We start from the raw sequence: 21,583 nt of genomic DNA, 5'->3' as shown, positions 1-21,583 counted from the left end.
AGTGATTTTGAATAAAAATAATCTAAAACTGGTGAAGTTAAATAGAAGAAAACTGTATAGTATAATCACTGGATACATATAACAATTTAAATTTTTTTTTTTCTTTCTACATTTTTTTTCTTTCCATGATGGCACGTGAGGCCCCGCCTCACCTGCCTCCCCTGACTGCACATCACTGATATATATATATATATATATACATATATATAGCGGCTAGTAGACCCTGAGAGTAACAAGCGGTTGCCTTTCCATTAAGAAAAATAAACTAGTTTTTAGTGTAAGTTTGCTGGTTTCAAGAAATGTAATGCCGGGCGCATATCATTATGTCAAGATAATGGCACAAGCATTTATTTCATTTAAGAATATTTTTCAACATATTGAGAAAAAAGGTCTCATTTTTTTTTTCTATCAAGAAAAGTGCACTTGTTATTAGTGAGAATATACTTATTTTAAGGTATTTTTGGGTTCATTGAGGTTAGCTAATTTTACTTGTTTTGGAAAGTCTTGACAAGCCAAATTTATAAGCTCCATGAAGACGGACACATTGGTTTTCACGATCAAAAAGGTCTCATACATAAAGTGCATGTAAACAACACTGCATTATTTCAGTGACAGAAATTCAGATCCACGATGGGCTCAGAGGGACACTGTCTGACACAAAAACACACACACGCACGCTGCCTGATTGGCAACCAGGACAAACCTAGTTGTTTTTTCTCTCCCTCCCTCGTGAGTCCATTTTCTTTTGAATTATTAAAGAATAGGGCAGCACGGTGGTAGAGGGGTTAGTGCATCTGCCTCACAATATGAAGGTCCTGAGAAGTCCTGAGTTCAATCCCGGCTCGGGATCTTTTTGTGTGGAGTTTGCATGTTCTCCCCGTGACTGCGTGGGTTCCCTGCGGGTACTCCGGCTTCCTCCCACCTCCAAAGACATGCACCTGGGGATAAGTTGATTGGCAACACTAAATTGGCCCTAGTGTGTGAATGTGAGTGTGAATGTTGTCTGTTTATCTGTGTTGGCCCTGTGATGAGGTGGCGACTTGTCCAGGGTGTACCCCGCCTTCCGCCCGAATGCAGCTGAGATAGGCTACAGCGACCCCCAACGGTAGAAAATGGATGGATGGATTATTAAAGAATATTATTTTTGGGGGCTATGGGATGCTGTGCGGTGGGGGATGACGACGGAACGCTGCCGCCCGCCTCCATCTTCAGTGGGTTTTCCGACCAACCTCTCCTGCAATGGGTCAGACAACGCCATTTGCTAGACTTCCAGCCCAGCAGCCTTCCAGATCTTCAGGACAGTCGCTCGCTTGCCTCCCGTCATCCTCGTCTGCTGCAGAGGCTCCCGCCTGGCGCCCATACTCCTCATTTTTGTAAGTCGCATTGGTGGCCGGCTCATGGACATCCACCTCGCCAGCTGCAGCGGCTTTACGTTCGGCGCCATCACCTGAATTGTGCCCGGTATCTTCAGTGTCACTGGGTCTCCGGCTCCCATGACGTCATAGCTGCTTTTCCCTTTGCGCGTGTCCACCGTGCCTGGGACTTTTGCGGGGACTCACTGTCAGCACCGGACTCTACTCCGCTGGCTTCAAGGTCACGTGGCCGACATGCTGGCCAAGCATTAAGGCCGCAGTTTTGCAACCCGCCACCAACGTTCTCCCACGCCCTCCATTTTTTGGACTTTCACATCTGGATTCTGTTTTGTTTGGGGGGGCATATTGTCACAGCCTAGTGACGGTTTTGGACTTATGTTGTTTTTTTTCTGTGTGTGTTTTTGTAAGTTCCTGTCCTGTGCTCTCATTTTGGTACATTCACTTCCTCATGCCGTACACAGGCGTCTACACTGCTGCCTGATTGGCAACCAGGACACACCTGCAACCGGTTGCCAATCAGTCTCCTATTTAGGTCAGGCGCTGTCTCCTTTTCCCTGTGGTACGTTTCTGCACTCCACCTGAGCTTAGAACATCTGGAAGGAAAGGATACACACGTGCGGATGTTGTTTCTGGACTCCAGAATCCCGCGAACCTAGTGAGCAAACTGGCCCCCCTTGGATTCAGTACCCCACCATGCAACTGGCTGCTTGACTTCCTCACAGACAGACCCCAGTCAGTGAGAGTGGGCAACAACACCTCCAGTGCCATCTCCCTGAACTCCCCCCAGGGCTGCGTCCTGAGTCCACTGCTGTTCACACTGATGACCCATGACTGCTGCGCCAGGTCCACTACTAACCACATTGTGAAATATGCAGACGACACAACAGTAGTGGGCCTTATCCGTGACAACAACGACATGGACTACAGGGAGGAGGTGAAACATCTGGTTGACTAATGCAGAACCAACAACCTGGTCCTGAACGTCGACAAGACCAAGGAGATCATCGTCGACTTCAGGAGGCACCAGTCCAGCCACACTCCACTCTTCATCAACGGCACAGCAGTGGAGATGGTGAGCAGCACCAAGTTCCTGGGGGTGCAGATAACTGTCAATCTAACCTGATCCCTACACACCGGAGCTCATATAAGAAGAGCTCAGCAGCGCATGCACTTTTTGCGTCGGATGAAAAGAACACAGCTCCCTCCCCCCATTCCCACCACATTCTACAGAGGCACTACAGAGAGCCTACTGCATCTCTGTCTGGACCGGAGTGCAGTGCCTCAGACTGAAAGACTCTGCAGAGAGCGGTGAAGACGGCAGAAAAGGTCATCAGGACTCCTCTTCCTCCTATCCAGGAGATCGCAAAAAGCCGCTGCCTGACCAGTGCTCAGAAAATCTGTAGAGACTCCTCCCACCCCCACCAAGGACTGTTTTCACTGCTGGACTCTAGAAAGAGGTTCCGCAGCCTCCGTAGCAGAACCTCCAGGTTCTGTAACAGCTTCTTCCCTCAGGCCATAAGACTCTTGAACACATCATCATTGTTGGGGACAAGTGTTGTAAATTAGCTTTGGCTACAAACACTGTGATGCATGCATCGGATAACTGTTTCAGATGTCTATGTTTTTGTATCTGTCCCTATTTCAAATAAACCTCTATAATAATAATAATAATATTCCCCTCAATTCCCCCAAAAACCAGATTAACTCGCTGGACTATAAAGACAATGTAACATACATCCGTAACAGTGGATGCATATGCAAAAGTGCAATATATTTATCTGTACAGTAATCTATCTGTTCATATTTGCACCTTCTTTTGTAAATGCAAACACTCTGCACCTCTTTGTTCTTTGAGCTAACACAAATAAATGTTGATCTTATCTGTACTGTAAAGTTCAAATTTGAATGACAATAAAGGAAGTCTAAGTCTAAGTCTAATTTGCTCTGCCTGGCTGTGCCTATTGCTTCAAACAAAAAAGTCCCGTGTCTTGTACAATTCTGCTTGCACTTGCCTTCTTTTGTCCTTTTTTCATTCCTAGTTGTTTTTCCTCAACTCCTTCTAGAATGCATTTATTATATTTTGATGTATTAAAGAATATTATTGGCAATTGTTGGCAATAGCGTGTTGTTGGCTGCATCTTGGGGTCACGTTGCTCAAGCTGCCTTCCACGCTTCAAATCCCGACACACCAACTTACTGACACCAATGCTGCTTTGAAATGGTTGTGGTTGTGGTTTCTCTTTTGAAAAAAAAAGAAAAAACTCAAAGAAGCACAATCTTCAACTTCATGCAATAACCAAAAAAATGAAGTATGAAAAAAGTTCCTTCCTGTCAAGTGTGCAACAATGTCATACACGATTGTTGCAATGACTCCACAGAGCAAGAATACTGCAAAATGTCAGTACTTTTTATTTACTGTTTGCAGTATGAAGTATCATCAACATACACATGATATTGATTTTGGAACTAAACAGGGTGGACATTTATGTTTCAAATCAGCACAAAAGTACAATAAAAAATATTGCAAAATCTGGGTTAAATTTTACATTTTTGGACAAATCTGTAATTGCAGATGCACACATTGCAATATTCACACAGGTGCTTGTGTTCAGTCCCAAATTTGACAGAAGACAGTGACTGTAGAACAGCTTAGAGTAGCCTACCTGAGCGCGGTATTCGTCATCCTCCTCCTTCTTTACTGAACGTGTCTTCTTTGGCGCGTCCTGTTGGGGCCTGTTAGTGGTGGTGGATTTCCGTTCCGTTCTGTGCGGCGTTGGCCGTTTAGTTGTTCGATGGCCGTGTCGATCGTCTTTGACTTTGGGGCTTTGTTGTGTGCATTTTGTTGCGACTTCTCCATAATAAGTGTGAATGCATTTTGATTTACTGTGAACAGTTTATTTGGTCCACCATAACCCCTTTGGCAATTTAATTGGACTAATGCAGTGGTCGGCAACCCAAAATGTTGAAAAAGCCATATTGGACCAAAAATACAAAATCAAAATCCTTCTAGAGCTGCAAAAAAGTAAACGCCTTACATAAGTCTTACAATGCAGGCAACACATGATGTAAGTGTTTATATTGGTGGGCGGTCGAGGGTGGAGTCGGCTCTCTTGGTTGCTTTGTTGGGTCTGCTCCACCCCAGCAGCCGATGGCGTAGAACACCGCAGAGGCCACAAGGCGTATATGTTTTTTTGTTTTACTTTTGTGGCTGTGTGTAGAAGTGGTTGGTTGCATCAGCTCTGCTCTTCTAATGTCTTTAATTTCCTTTGTGTTATTTGATGTTACCCTCTTAAACACATGTTTATGTGTGATTGCTATGAGGTTTTTTTTCCCTTGGCCTCAGTCTGGACCCCCTCTCCAGCGGCACAGGCTTGGACTGAATTTTTTTTTTTTTCTCAAAATTAGCCAAAAAGGAGTGGCAGCTACATGTAAACAAACTACGGTGCGTTGAAGGGCCGCCCAAATTAGTAGGACAAAAAGGCTGCTCGCCAAATCCTCTCATCAGTGAAGCATGTTTATTATAAACAGTGGAATTTCTGCCAATTATGAATGTGTGTGTCACGTTTGCTCTCTTACAAAAACAATATTAAAACAAAAATTATATTTTTTCCACCATCTTTTCCATTTCCACACATTTTTGAAAAAGCTCCAGGGAGCCACGAGGGCGGCGCTAAAGAGCAAATTTAGTTTATGAACCCTTAAATATCTATTAGTAGCCGCAGCATTGTATAAAGTGCAGGGTTCAAATCGTGAAAACAAAATAGCAGCCTATAACCTGAAAATATAGTAAATTTTGGATTATCTTCATCAACAAGTCTTGCATCTCTCAGCTCACTGCGCCAAGTCTTACAGAAAGTCAATACAACTCTTAAGATAATACTTTGGTAAATCAGAGCAGGAGGATTTACTTTTGAAGACGCACGTCAGCGTACGTGCTGAATTCCTCTGCTGCCCTCCTATTTGTCTGCCTCGCTCTGCCAGTTTTCTTGGTAACAATGGTCGGCACGGAATAAACCAAAGAGTCCTCGTCTCTCTAAAGAAACAAATCATGTAAGACATTACAAGAAAAAGAAAACAAAGATGCAGAACTTTTCTACAAACTTTTTCTTACCTGCTGGACGCGACTGAATGTTTCATCGAGTGTTTGTGGACCAGCTAAAAAAAATTGAAAATAAATCATAGAAAAGACCAACCTATTGATGATTCCTAATGTGCTGTTTTCTTACCTTTGCAGGAAAAACTGTTTTTTGTCCTGATCTTGTTGATGAGGAAGGCTGACATGATGAAACTTAAGGCCAAAGCAGCACTCAAGATGATTATAACATACTTGTATGAATCAGAGCTGCCACCATCTAGATTGTTATGATAAAAAACACTAGTGAAAAAACACTTTTAATGAATCTATCAATACAAATCAATTCATATTTACCTTTAGTGTTGACTTTTATTGGATTTCCCATGAAAATCCTCCCACATGTGACCACAGCACACAAGTAAGTTCCAGCATCAGAGGAGTTGACGTTCTTTGAGAAAGTGTGGACACATTTCTGTGTGGACTTATCTTTGATCTTCTTGCATTCCTTATGAGCGTAAACAAAGCTGGGATGGACACTTTCTGGTCCAGTTCTGAACCAGGACACTTTGTGTCCATCCTGACAGGTTTCATTCCCAGAGTGGGAGAGGACTGAGCACTGCAACTTCACAGGCGGTCCTGGTTGGACTTCAGAGACAACAGACACGGAGGGTTCTGGTTCTGGGAAGAGTGCAAGACAAATTGAAGTCTTTCAGCACTGTGTGACTTTGATTCCACAGATCGACATTCACTTCTGTTGAAATCTTGAAGGTAAAAAATACTGTGATGTGTTAATGCAGAGGTTACATTTCTTGTAGTGCATGTAAAAACATGTTCATCACAATAAAATATTGTTAATTTCGACATTTGTAAGCCGAATTATTGGATGAGTAGTCCAGTTAACATTGTTATCTATAAACAGATGTTATGTAAAAATTAAAACATGTCAAATTGTTCATTTAAACTGTTTTCTAATTATTTGTTGTCATATTTACCTGTTACCTGAAGGAACGTTCCTTTCAAAAACATCATGGTATACATATATTGTTGTACATTTAAACAATAGTAGATCGCAGAATCACTTTTCTCTACTTGACTAATTTGCAGTACAAATTTTCCTTGCTCTTTTTTGGCTGTGATGCGATGTCCAGTATTTGATGTTCCATGTTCAGCAGAGCTGTAAGATGCCATTGTAGCTAAAATATCAGGAAAGGTTCCAGAAACAAATCGGATCCAAAATAAGATGTTCTGAGTTTTAATATCCTCGAAGGAACATATCAGACTGACATTTTGTCCAGGTCCAACAGTCAGAGTGGAAAAGTTGTAAGCACCTGTACATGCTGAAGAGAAAAAAAGAAAAGAAGACATATTAATAAGAGTCATGTACAGTATGAACATGTCTCCATTGGAACTGAGCATGGACTTACCTCCACTTTGGAGCAGGAGCAGCAGATGAAGCACGATCCACATGTTCTCCTCTCGTTGGACCAAGTGAACATCAGACCATCCAGACAGCATCTTAATATTATTGACATGAATCACATCATACCAAATGGGAGGGAACTATTTTGCTGCCATCTCATTGGCTCATCAGTGCCGCCTCTACCTCAGTGGAAATATGTCCACCCAAACGTCTCTTTGTATCTTTTTCTCACAGTGGTTCTATTTGTTTCCTACTTTTAATAACCATGCAGTATTTTTGTAGCAAAGGAAACCTTTTTTGTCCCTGCATATTTTATGAATATCAATATATTATTATTCTATAGCATCTGTGCTGGATTTTGCTAAAACTAGATTTAATTTATTTCATTTTTAATGGCAACCAAAAAAAAAGTTTTTTATTGTCCTTCCATGCCGAATGGAAATAATATTGCATTTCCATTCTGCATCCCAGAATATTTTGGTTGGCTGTTGTGATGGTGCATCTGGAATGATCCAAAATTGCATGTAATAATGCATGAAAATGAATGTTGCAAGACATTTTTCATATAAGATATATATTATTAATACAACAAAACAATATCAAACAAATCATTTAAATGTTTTATTCAGCCTATTAAGTCATCCAGCAGCTTTAAAATTATAATTAGATGTTTTTTGAATAGGCAATGTCTAATATTTCTATTTTTGACAGTACTGCTTCCTGCCGCCTCCAAAGACATGCACCTGGGGATAGGTTGATTGGCAACACTAAATTGGCCCTGGTGTGTGAATGCCCGAGAGGGACAAGCGGTAGAAAAAGGATGGATATGTTGACACACACACAAAAGACGGAGGATTTTATCTTTGTTTGTTTGTCTTTGCAGCACGATTGCCTCCTTTCTCACGCCCATTTGCACTAACATTTCAAACGTGCAAAGTAAAAAGGCAAAACAGCGGCAGCAGAACAGTTTCAGTCTTGATAAATCACACAGCGTGTTGGAAATGATTCCATTTGCATCTCCTCTTTCCAGTATTGTGGGCATTGTGATAATCAGCAAATATTCTGCATATTCATGAAGACAAACACGTCAAATGCTCATTTAAGAGACACAATCCTGTACGTTCCAATTTAGTAGATCAGCTTTGTGTGTGTTATCACGTTTTCACCTGTTTTAATACACGCACACTTCTAGTAGATCAGTCTCACGCTGTAACTCTTCCTTAAAAGTTGACTTGCATAAATAAATGAGCTACTCTCAAACAAACACTGTTGAAGTTGAAACTTGTTGTGGTTAACCTTTAAAATAAAAAAGTGTGAACTCAGACGGAGTTTTTCTTCCTGTCCAAGTGTGCGACAACTTCATACACGATTGCTGCAACGACTGCAAACAGGAAGAATACTAAAAAATGTTCAGTACTTTTTATTTGCAGTTTGCAGTGAGAAGTGTTGCATTATCATCAGCATAAACTTGTAGCTTCATTAGTGGCGTTAGAAATGAACATGGTGGATATTTATTTTGGCAGTCAGCACAAAAGTACAACGTTTTTCAGTAGTTTTTATAGGCTTACTACTTGCATCTTTTACCACATTACATTTGCTGTTACTTGCTTCAGGTTACTTTATAAATCATGAGAATGTGAAACATTTTTTTTTAAAGTTGTGCAAAAAAAAAAAAGAAAAAAGAAAGACATCAATTGTACATAAATATTCACAGCCTTTGCCAGGAAGCTCGAAAGTGACCTCAGGTGCATCCTGTTTTAACTGATCATCCTTGAGATGTTCCTGCAGCTTAATTGGAGCCCACCTGTGATAAATTCAGTTGGTTGGACATGATTTGGACAGGCACACACCTGTCTATATATAAAGTCTCATGTTTGTCAATACATGGCAGTGCACAAACCAAGCATGAAGTCGCATGAATTGTTTGTAGACCTCCGAGACAGGATTGTCTCGAGGCACAAATCTGGAGAAGTGTACAAAAAATATATATTTTCTGCATTGAAGGTCCCAATGAGCACAATGGCCTCCACCATTCATAAATGGAAGACGTTTGGAACCACCAGGACTCTATTCTTAGAGCTGGCTTAACTGAGCGATCAAAAAAGAAGGGCTTTAGTCAGGGAGGTGACCAAGAACCCCAAGGTCACTTCTATCAGACCTACAGAATTCCTCTGTGTAAAGATGAGAACCTTCCAGAAGGACAACCATCTCTGCAGCAAACCACCAATAAGGCCTGTATGGTCAAGTGGCCAAACGGAAACCATTTATTTTCAGAACGTTTGCCAAAATGCACCTGAAAGACTCTCAGACCATCAGAAACTAAATTCTCTGGTCTAATGAGACAAAGATTAAACTCTTTGGCGTGAATATCAGGCATCATGTTTGGAGGAAACCAGGTGCCACTCATCACCAGGCATGTACCATCCCTACAGTCAAGCATGGGGGTGGCAGAATCATGATATGGGGATGTTTTTCAGCGGCAGAAACTGGGAGACTAATCAAGATAGAGGGAAAGATGAATATAAAGAGACATCTTGGATAAAAATGTGCCTCAGAGCGCTCTTGAAATCAGATTGAAACGACGGTTCATCGTTCAGCAGGACAACGACGCTTAGCACTTTGCCAAAATATCAAAAGAATGGCTTCAGAACAACTCTATAAACGTCCTTCAGCGGCCCAGCCTGAACACAGACCTGAATCTGATTGAACATCTCTGGAGGGATCTGAAAATGGCTGCACATCATCTATCAACTAAACATTCAGTACAGACACAAACACATACTACCATTTTACCATATTTTCTGTGTTTAATAAAAAAATAAAAGCTTAATTAGATCAATTACAGTAATACATTTCATACCATGTCTTTGCAGTGGAACTTCTGACGGCTAACAACTAAAAGGTCTGACAATTTTAATAATTTTTGGTCCGTCTTCAACTTAGGATTTTCATAGACAAACTTGATTTGTTAGATTTTTCCCATAGTCAGTGATTAGTCGAATCTATGATATTGTGTTTTTTTAAGGGAGACATAAACAAATTGCGATTTATGTATTGATACTGACTAGTCACTAGGTATCAGTAACGTCACAAGAATGTAGATCTAGGTGTTAGGGTGATTCTTCCGAAGTAAATAATACAAATATATATACAAGGAATACAGTCTTTCATTAAGCAAACAAAAGTGAGGTCTTAAAAAGGCTAAATCACTTCAAAAATAACAAATCAATAAGGCAGAGATTGAACGGTGTGAATGGTGCAGCGTTGAGAAGACATCTAACTTAACTAAATGAAGGACGTATAAGTTGTGAAAAAAGTTCCCTTACACAACCCTGCGGAAGGATCTCTACCTTAGCCAGGGGAGAGTTACACCTCTGGGGGAGGAAGCACTTAAATACCTGTTTTGTGTTAAAATGTATTTATGGGAAAAATTCTAATCACTTATTCAGTTCAAAATGACAACTGCACATAATTCAAACATACGTATATACTTTTTTTTGCAAAACCTATCCCAATGGAAGGGTCAGCCTCTAAAAAGAGTTTTGATATAAATCTTTTTTGTTAATGTCAATGAAAATGAAATAAATTAACTCATGTTTTAGCAAAATCCAGTACAGATGCTTCTTAACTTATTAGTTTATTGATGTGCTCAAATCTGCAAAGACAAAACAGTTGCTTGCATAGTTATTACAAGTAAAATGGTTGATGGTCCGTATTTAAATAGCTTTTTACTAAATCTGGAATGATACCAAACGCGGTTTACATTATGCATTTTAAAGGGCTTTATGAATAAAGTTGGTATGGTATGGTATCACATTCACCGTTCCCACCCGAGTACACAAAAAGAACCACTGTGAGAAGATGAAACAAAGAGACCGGAAAGTTTGGTTGGACATATTTCCACTGAGGTAGAGGCGGCACCGATGAGCCAATGAGATAGCAGCAAAATAGTTCCCTCCCATTTGGTATGATGTGGTTCCTGTCAATAATCTTAAGATGCTGTCTAGACGGTCTGATGTTCACTTGGTCAAACGAGAGGAGAAAATGTGGATCGTGCTTCATCTGCTGCTCCTGCTCCAAAGTGGAGGTAAGTCCATGCTCAGTTCCAATGGAGACATGTTCATACTGTACATGACTCTTATTAATATGTCTTCTTTTTCTCTTCTGCATGTACAGGTGCTTACAACTTTTCCACTCAGACTGTTGGACCTGGACAAAGTGTCTCTCTGACATGTTCCTACGAGGATTATGGAAATATAAATTACTTATTTTGGATCCGATTGGTTTCTGCAAACTTTCCTGAAGTTTTAGCTAAAACGGCACCTTACAGTTCCGGCTCTGTTGAATATGGAACATCAAATACTGGACATCGCATCACAGCCAAAAAGGAACAAGGAGAATTTGTCCTGCAAATTAGTCAAGTAGAGAAAAGTGATACGGCGATCTACTACTGTTTAAAAGCAAAACTAGGTCAACTCCTGTTTTTAAATGGAACATTCCTTCAGGTCACAGGTAAATATGACAACAAATAATTAGAAGACAATTTGAATAATACATTCTCCATACTTTGTGACATACCTTCTGTTTATAGATAATGATTTTAACTTGACCAATAATGCAGTCTTCAAATGTCCAAATGAACAAATAATATTTTATTGTGATGAACATGTTTTTACACGCACTACAAGAAATGTAACCTCTGCATTAACACATCAGTATATTTTAACTTCAAGATTTCAACAGAAGTGAATGTCGATCTGTGGAATCAAAGTCACAGAGTGCTGAAAGTCTTCAATTTGTCTTGCACTCTTCCCAGAACCAGAACCCTCCGTGTCTGTTGTCTCTGAAGTCCAACCAGGACCGCCTGTGAAGTTGCAGTGCTCAGTCCTCTCCCACTCTGGGAATGACATCTGTCAAGATGGACCCAAAGTGTCCTGGTTCAGAACTGGACCAGAAAGTGTCCATCCCAGCTTTGTTTACGCTCATAAGGAATGCAAGAAGATCAAAAATAAGTCCACACAGAAATGTGTCCACACTTTCTCAAAGAACGTCAACTCCTCTGATGCTGGAACTTACTTGTGTGCTGTGGTCACATGTGGGAGGATTTTCATGGGAAATCCAATAAAAGTCATCATTGAAGGTAAGAATTTATTCATCTGTATCGACAAATTCATCATTAGTGTTTGTTACTAAAAATATCGACTGTTTTTTAATCACAACCATTCAGATTCCAGCAGCTCTGATTCATCCAAGTATGTTATCTTTGTCTTGAGTGCTGCTTTGGCCTTAAGTTTCATCATGTCAGCCTTCCTCATCAACATGATCAGGACAAAAAACAGTTTTTGCTGCAAAGGTAAGAAAAATAAATCATCATCAGGTTGTTCTTTTATGCTTTTTCTTAAATTTTTCAGCTGGTCCACAAACACTCGATGAAATGTTCAGTCGCGTCCAGCAGGTAAAAGGAAGATTGTAAAAAAGTTCTGTGCATCTTTGCTTGGTTTTCAGCTTCTTCTCATGTCTCACATGACTTGTTTCCTCAGAGAGACGAGGACTCTTTGGTTTATTCCATGCCGACCATTGTCTCCAGGAAAACTGGCAGAGCGAGGCAGACAAATACGAGGGCAGCAGAGGAATTCAGCACGTACTCTGACGTGCGTCTTCAAAACTAAATCATCACGACATAAAATTAAAATGTGTTCTAATACACATTCTGTTACTTTTACACATTGTTTGTCAATCTTTTTAGAAAACTCTGGGTATGCACAGGGTCTTAAAGGCCCTCTTTACACTGCACACTAAATCTGATTTGTTTTGCCCTCAAGTAACTCACATTGGATTTTAAACGCTCCAAAGTGCTTCAAATCTGATATTTTGACATCAGATTCAGGCCACATCAGTTCAAATCCCATTGGAATCTGATCTTTTCAAATGTGACTTCAGTCCAAACGGCAATGCGACCTGAATGCGACCCATATGTGACTTTTTCGTCAGCATTGGGCGAGCAGCCTGCCAACGGATGTGGATACGTCATCACAACATCCGGTTTCGGTGAGCCAAGTCTTTATTCATTCGCCAAATTTTTGATACATCACTAGTCAATAGTGCGCAAATAATAGGCTATATGTAATATATGTATATATATTTAAACTCCGAAGAAATAGTGATTGTTAAACGACCGGAATTGACGCTGTGGCGTATTTTCTTACACTTTACGTACATTGCGGAAGTTGTTTACATAAGTGAGTTGAAAAATAAAGCTAACGTAGATCCACGCTGATGTCTGAGTTGCCTCTACTCAACAGTCTTAAAAACATTAGAACCCTCCCAAATATATTACATAATTCCTTCATCCATTATTTTACTTTCATTTATTTACACGTAAAAAAAAAAACACTCGTTTTTAAGGTGTGGCGACTTTTATTTTATTTTGTAATAGCAGTGATAATAGTGACTTCTTCATTCATTCATGGAATCCGGTTAACTTAATTTTTTTACTTTATCGAGCTGCACTTGTAGTAACAGACAGCTTCATAACAATATGTAATATGTACAATATACACACTGCAAGTATATATATCATGTAGTAACAGACACCTTCATAACAGTATGTAATATGTACAATATACACACTGCAAGTATATATATCATGTAGTAACAGACACCTTCATAACAGTATGTAATATGTACAATATACACACTGCAAGTATATATATCATGTAGTAACAGACACCTTCATAACAGTATGTAATATGTACAATATGCACACTGCAACCATTTTAAGAAGGGACTAAAAACCAACCTTTTTAGCACAGCTTTTATCTAATTTCTCTGCCTTCTTGTTTTTAAATGCACTGCTTGCCTATCTGTTTTATCCAGTGCTTTCATGCTCTTATTTCATCTATGTTTCTGTTTTATCTAGTGTTTATCTAGTGTGTGTCATGATTCATTTCTATTTTAATTTTTTATTATATATTCTTACTTTATATTTTTATTTTTAATACTTTGTAGCACTTTGAGATTTTAACAAATGTAAAGTGTGTAACAAATGCAACTAATTATTATTATTATTATTATTAAGTATATATTTTTAATGTAGTAACAGACATCTTCATAACATTATGTAATATGTACAATATACACACTGCAAGTATATATATAATGTGGTAACAGACACCTTCATAACAATATGTAATATGTACAATATACCCACTGCAAGTATATATATCATGTAGTAACAGACACCTTCATAACAATATGTAGTATGTTTTATAAACACACTGCAATAACAATGTTATTTAACAGGTTACGGAACGTAAAGAAGTATTGTTGACATTTTTTTGAATGCATTTTGGGTGATTTAGTGGTAGAATTGATTGCGTCCATTAGCTCCCCACAAAAAACAAGCCGATTTTTATATGTTAGAAAGCGGGGAAAAAACAACACTTTTGACTTCTTGTCTCTCATAATGATTGGGAACGATGGGCAAAATTTGTACTAAAATGTGCAGTTCCCCTTTAAAATGCATGCTCAAATCGGGAACCTTAGCCAGATTATTGTCAACACCGTTGCTATGACTAAGAATTTATTTGAAGTTGTAGACTGCTTTGTCCTGTCTTTTGTCACAACTTTTGACCTCCTGCTTATTGGGTACTTTTTGCACCGTGATTCAATGTCACCCTGCCTGAATCCTGCCTTGCTCGCTGGATTTTATTTTTCCCTAAAATGTCAGGACCTCGCCCACTCCCTCACTCCATAGATACTCACCTCCAGTCTATTAACTACACTGAGCTGTCTGCTCATCTGCTCATTGCCAATCAGACTCTGCTATTCCACACTCTACACTCACCTGTGACTCATCACCAAACATCTGTATATATACCCTCTTCTTTGAAAGACTTTAGCCTGACCACACGGTCCTGTCCGTTTGTAGCATTTAACTTCAGTCTTTGTTGCTGAACTATTTTTGCCTTTGATTAGGTTGTTGCCTACTCCCTTGTACCTTTCCTTGAACTACAATAAAACCTTTGAAACCTGCCCCTGCATCCAAGAATGTCATTACACAACAGCATTCAAAGTTTGACTTTTTTGGGCCTAATGTGTTATGACTCAAGCACCTGCCGCCACACTGAGTGTGTCCTGCGTTCCAGTGCCAGAACGTAGATACTTGTACCTGTACAGTAAGCCTTACACGTCTCTAGCCTTCCTCGCCTATGTGCTTCCTCGCTCTCTGTGTTTCCCCTCCTCTGTGCTCATCGTGTCTTGTCCTGTGTCGTCATCCTGCAGCTCTGCGTCATTCCCTGGTTTCGAGTTGTGTGTCTCGTCTCCCCGGATTCCCTCTGGACTTCCTACTGCCTCCCCGGATCTCCACCTCTCGCCTGCCCCCTGGACAACTACGCCTCGCTCCATCCCCTGACCACTGGAAGGGGATGGAGGCAGGCTCAGAGATCCGGTAACACTCAACATTTATTCGCATCACATAGTCACACCACACGGATTTGGATTAATTACACACATCATTCTTTTGTATTAAGAATGATGTGTGCCGTCTCCTTCTCCGCTGTACCGTTACATAATGTGTCTTTGTGAAACTGATGTTCATAAAGATGCGCCAATGTTACCTTGTCATGTGACGCGTCATGAGTTAGTTAACTGATTTTGCTTTGATTTTGGAGCAAAACCTATTCCAAAGGGACGCCCTTTTGGCTGAAAGGCCTTTTAAAGGAGTGTTAAAATAATGGGTGGATGTTTACTGGTTTTCAAATTTAAATGATTTCATTTTGTTACCAAAGAAAATGAAATGAACTTATTTTTTTAATTTTTTTAGCAAAATCTAGCATAAATATCACATAGATTTTTGGTTTATTGCAGGCCTGGGCATTCATTTTGACTCGGGGGCCAAATTTAGAGAAAAAAATGTGTCTGGGGGCCGGTATATCTATTTTTAGGAAAACTAATACAAAACCTCACAATAAAGTCTGATTGAATGCTAAAAATGTTATGACAGACCGCCTTAAAAACGGAATGGAATGTTATTTTTTTCTATGAACGATAAAACCCTGAATATTGACAACGTATGAACGTCACACCCCTTCTCAATCGACATATTTTACAATCAAGCCAAATGCAACAAAAATGCAACAAACACAGCGAAATATGAAGGTGAAGGGTAAAAAAACAAAATCATCTACAATCTGATACATCTGATATATCACTAAGCTTTAGAACTTTCTTGTAAAAATCTCCTTCCACGTCTGTCCCTGACACCCGCATTTCAGGCTGGCCGCTCTGGAAACACTCTGTGGAAACGCTCCCCACCCACACTGCTTGGTGCCTCGTCTGACCTGCTGTGACGTAGATTACCATAGTATACGGTATACGGGTATTATTATAGTACCGCGATACTAATGAATCTTATTCGGTACCTAAAAAGGATCGGTCCGCCACACCCTAAGATTTTTTGGTAAAATAAAGCCAATAATGCAATTTTTTCTGGTCCCCTTTATTTAGAAAAGTATAGAAAAGTACCGAAAAGTATCAAAATCATCAAGGTATCAGGACAACACTAGTCACTAAAATATCATGCAAAAGCGCAGATTCCAACCATTGAAATACGTTGTATAGTTCAAGACTCATGGTAATTTGAAAACATCACTGCACATCATAATGGCAGCTACACTTTCCATCTTAAAGATCTAAAAAAAATATTTGGGAATGTCCGGCGGGCCAGATTGAAAAGCTTAACGGGCCGCATGTGGCCTCTGGGCCTTAATTTGCCCAGGTCTGGTTTATTGACAGACAAAAATCTGCAAAGACAAATAAGGTTTTTCTTTGCCACGGAAAGACTGCATAGTTAACAAACCTGCACTACCACGAGCTAATGCAACAAAATGTTGTTATCTGTACTGTGAAGTTTGAATTTGAATGACAATGAAGGAAGTCTAAGTGTAAACGTAGTGAACCAAAAAAAACACACTTTGAAAATATAGCACAAACAGACTGGAAAGTTTGGTTGACATATTTCCTCTGAGGTAGAGGTGACACAGATGGCGGCCAATGAGGTCGCTGTGAAATAACTCCCTCCCATTTGGTATGATGTGGTTCATGTCAATAATCTTAAGATGCTGTCTAGATGGTCTGATGTTCACTTGGTCAAACGAGAGGAGAAAATGTGGATCGTGCTTCATCTGCTGCTCCTGCTCCAAAGTGGAGGTAAGTCCATGCTCAGTTCCAATGGAGACATGTTCATACTGTACATGACTCTTATTAATATGTCTTCTTTTTCTCTTCAGCATGTACAGGTGCTTACACCTTTTCCACACAGACTGTTGGACTTGGACAAAATGCCTCTTTAACATGTGTCCTGGAGAAAAATTCAGAGTACGAATATTTATTTTGGCTCCGACTTGCTTCCGGAAACTTTCCTGAAGCTTTAGTCGCACTGTCATATATAGAGTTCGGTCCTGATAAACATGGAACATTAAAGACTGGACCTCGCATCACAGCCAAAAAAGAACAAGAAACTTTTGATCTACAAATGAATCAAGTGGAGAAAAGTGATACGGCGATCTACTATTGTTTAAGAATACATTTAGGTAACTGGATGTTTTTGAATGGGATATTTCTTCAAGTTACAGGTAAATATAACAGAGACAATACAACAATTGTTCATACTTTAAGTGTTATTCATACCGTCTGATAACGATGGTAACTTGACTGGTCACAGAGTGCTGAAAGACTTCAATTTGTCTTGCACTCTTCCCAGAACCAGAACCCTTCGTATCTGTTGTCTCTGAAGTCCAACCTGGACCACCTGTGAAGTTGCAGTGCTCAGTCCTCTCCCACTCTGGGAATGAAACCTGTCAGGATGGACCCAAAGTGTCCTGGTTCAGAACTGGACCAGGCAGTGTCCATCCCAGCTTTGTTTTCACTCATGACGAATGCAAGAAGATCAAGGATAACTCCACGCAGAAATGCTTCCACACTTTCTCAAAGACCCTCAGCTCCTCCGATGCTGGGATTTACATGTGTGCCCTGGTCACATGTGGGAGGATTTTCATGGGAAATCCAGTAGAAGTCATTATTAAAGGTAAATGGTCATCAGTATGGACAAATTCAAAGTGTTGGATCCTATAAAAATTTACTTCGGCATTTCACAACCAGGACCCCCAAGAGATCTGTTTTGGAGTGTTTTGAGTGTTGCTTCGGCCTTAAGTTTCATCATGTCAGCCTTCCTCATCCACAAGATCAGGACAAAGAAATGTTGTTGCTGCAAAGGTAACTGAAAATGCACATTATCTGACTGAACTATTAAGCTTTGTCTCCAATTTTCAGCTGGTCCACAAATACTCGATGAAACGTCCAGTTGCGTCCAGCAGGTAAGAAGGAAATGTTGTGCACTTTGCTTCGTTTTTCTTTTTAATGTCACACATGACTTGTCTACCGTAGAGAGACGAGGACTCTTTGGTTTACACCGTGCCGACCATCGTCACCAGGAAAACTGCCAAGGCGAGGCAGACAAAAGAAAAAGCAGCAGAGGAAATGACCACCTACGCTGACGTGTGTTTTCGAAACTGACATCCTCATGTCACAAAATCCAAATGTTTTAATACTGCAAAGAGGCTCATGAAATTAGTTCGTATTGATCTGCGTTCACAGCGACCATAAGCTAAATGAAAAGGTACCGTATTTTTCAGACTGTAAGGCGCACTTAAAATCCTTTCATTTTCTCAAAACTCGACAATGCGCCTTATGTGCAGAACAATTTTGGTCGTGCTTACCGACCTCGAAGCTATTTTATTTGGTACATGGTGAAATGATAAGTGGGACCAGTAGATGGCAGTCACACAAAAGAGATACGTGTAGACTGCAATGTGACTCAAGTAAGCACAAACATTTTATATGTTCCATTGAAAATAGAGAACATTACACACGGTTTTTAAATATCCATCAAAATCCCGGACGAGCCCCCAATTTATGTTACATTCACAGATGGCTCTGAGTCTAGGGATTGTAGGAGAACGCAACATAAAGCAGCTTCAACATACAAATGTTATTATGGTGTGTGTATAATGTAATACATATTATCTGGTGTTTTGTATGACAATATTATGCAAAAGCAACTTTTCTTACCTTCTGGTACCTGCTGATGTGTATTTGGGATCTGCATGAATTCTGAAAAATTGCGCGCTTCCGTCTTTGTAGTCCGTGCCGACAACGTAGTCAATAAGCTTCTTCTTTTTCTCTATCTTCTTGTCATGGGACATTTGTCCTCTGCTGTTGCCATTTCTAATATAAAGTAGTGTAAAGTTCTTACTTATATCTGTCAGTAAACAGTAAAGCCATGAAAGCACTAAAACATACCGGTGTAGTGAGTTTACATTATTCACTCAAGGAACTTTATCTATTAGAGAGTTCCAGTCGGACGTTTTTCCGGCTTTGTTATTGCACTCGTGAGCCACGGGTGAGAAGATGCTGCTTCGTTGTTGATTGAAGTAAAGACTGAATGTCATTAAAACAGTTACCTCCATCTTTTGACACTTCTTCCACTCCCGTCCTTGCACGCTACACCGCTACAACAAAGATGACGGGGAGAAGACGCTGTCGAAGGTGAGCCACGTAAATAAGACCGCCCACAAAACGGTGCATCCTAAAGCGACTGTCAGAAAGCTGCTTAAATATGGATTATAAAACATCATCTAGGCAACATTTTGACCAAAGAACCACCATTACATGTTATGTAGACCACAAGGAAGTCTTTTACATTTAGAAAAAAATAATAATAATATGACCCCTTTAGTGCGCCCTATATATGAAAATAGACCCGACCCGCTCATTGGCAGTGCGCCTTTTGGTCTGGAAAATACGGTACTTGGCCTTTACGTTAAAAATTTATTTTTGTCATGTGACCTAAGGCAGCACAGTAAAGAACATATGCATAAAGTAAGTACTTGATTGCATAACATATTACATGACATAACTCAAATATTCCAAACAAGAACGCCGTCTTCAGGTAGAAAATGTAGGCTATTTTCATATTTTATATTGGTGTGCGTAGAGTTCACATTTTAGCTCAAGTGGTACACTCGTTGTGGTGCACACCAGGGTTCAGATAACTGCACTGAACCAGGTTTGTTTGGTCAAGTGCGATTATATGTACCAGGATCACAAACACACCAAAAGTGCTTTTAACCCAACCAAACGTGACATGTTTGAACGTACCTTTAACTACCATTGGCACTCATTGAAATACTTGGAAATACACATTTTGAAAGTGTAGATTTTTACCCCTCCTCCCACTTTTTACAATGATGTTTTATAATATTTGGTGGAACATCAAACCTGGCGCAGGAAATGTAACGTGTGGAAAGGAGTGAGTCAATAAATGAAAACAATTAAAACGTTGTTTTTATTGTCCATTTTGTAATGAGGTCTAAGTAATTGTTTACCATACACTTGCACAGGAAGAAAAGGATGATGTGCAGCCATTTTTTTTTAGTCAGACGGCCGGAAGAGTGTGTGTGTGTGTGTGTGTGTGTGTGTGTGTGTGTGTGTGTGTGTGTGTGTGTGTGTGTGTGTGTGCGTGCGTGTGTGTGTGTGTGTGCGTGCGTGCGTGCGTGCGTGCGTGCGTGTGTGTGTGTGTGTGTGTGTGTGTGTGTGTGTGTGTGTAAGAGGGAGAAACATTTTCATACTTCTATATGTGTTTACACGCATGTGTGGTTGCAGTGTGTGTGAGTGAGAAGCTGATGAAAAATGAAACTGTGAGTGTCCTTGTTCATAGGTCGCAGTAGGCCCCTATATTTTTTTTGGACCACGCTAGATGCTTAGCAGTGTACTTTATACTGTGCTTGGAACAGCAGTATTTTAAGATGGATTATTATTTTTTATATGTTTTTTATCTATCTATTATTGCCCAAGAAATTATGCTCATGCTGGACTTGTATGCAGTGGGTCATAAAATAATTTATATATATATATATATATATATATATATATATATATATATATATATATATATATATATATATATATATATATATATATATATATATATATATATATGTATATATATACACACACACACACACACACACGCATAAATACATATAAACACATATGCACATACAGTGTAAATACATATATAGCGTATATATATATACACACACAAATATGTATACTGTATACGTGCATATATACATATATACTGCATATACATATATATAGATGTACACACGCATAAACACATAGAAAAACATATGCACATACAGTATATACATATATAGCGTACATATATATATATATATATATACAGGTATATATATATATACATACAGGTATTGAAAAGGGGATTTTTTTTTAACTTTGTGGTCTACATAACATGTAATGGTGGTGCTTTTGGTAAAAAAATGTTGCATAGATGATGTTTTACAGACCTTCTTCAAGCCACTTTCTAAACGTCTCTTCAGGATGGTCGGTCTTATTTACGTGCCGAGGCCTTCCTCAATCAACTGTGTCTCCTCCCTGTCAGAAATGTTGTAGTTTTTAGCGCTTCCATATGGGGTCTACTGACAGAACTATACTCTTAATTTGTATTAGAAGTGAGAACAGCGGCTGACACGTGCATGTACGAGCCAGTGTGCCCCGCAACAAGTGGATAGGGAAATTAAAGGAACTTACTGACTTCAACTTTGGACTACAACTCACGCAAAGCTCAAAGCA

The sequence above is a fragment of the Entelurus aequoreus genome, linkage group LG28 (assembly GCF_033978785.1).
Source record: "Entelurus aequoreus isolate RoL-2023_Sb linkage group LG28, RoL_Eaeq_v1.1, whole genome shotgun sequence".
Classification (NCBI taxonomy): Eukaryota; Metazoa; Chordata; class Actinopteri; order Syngnathiformes; family Syngnathidae; genus Entelurus; species Entelurus aequoreus.
This window is presented reverse-complemented; position numbering follows the sequence as displayed.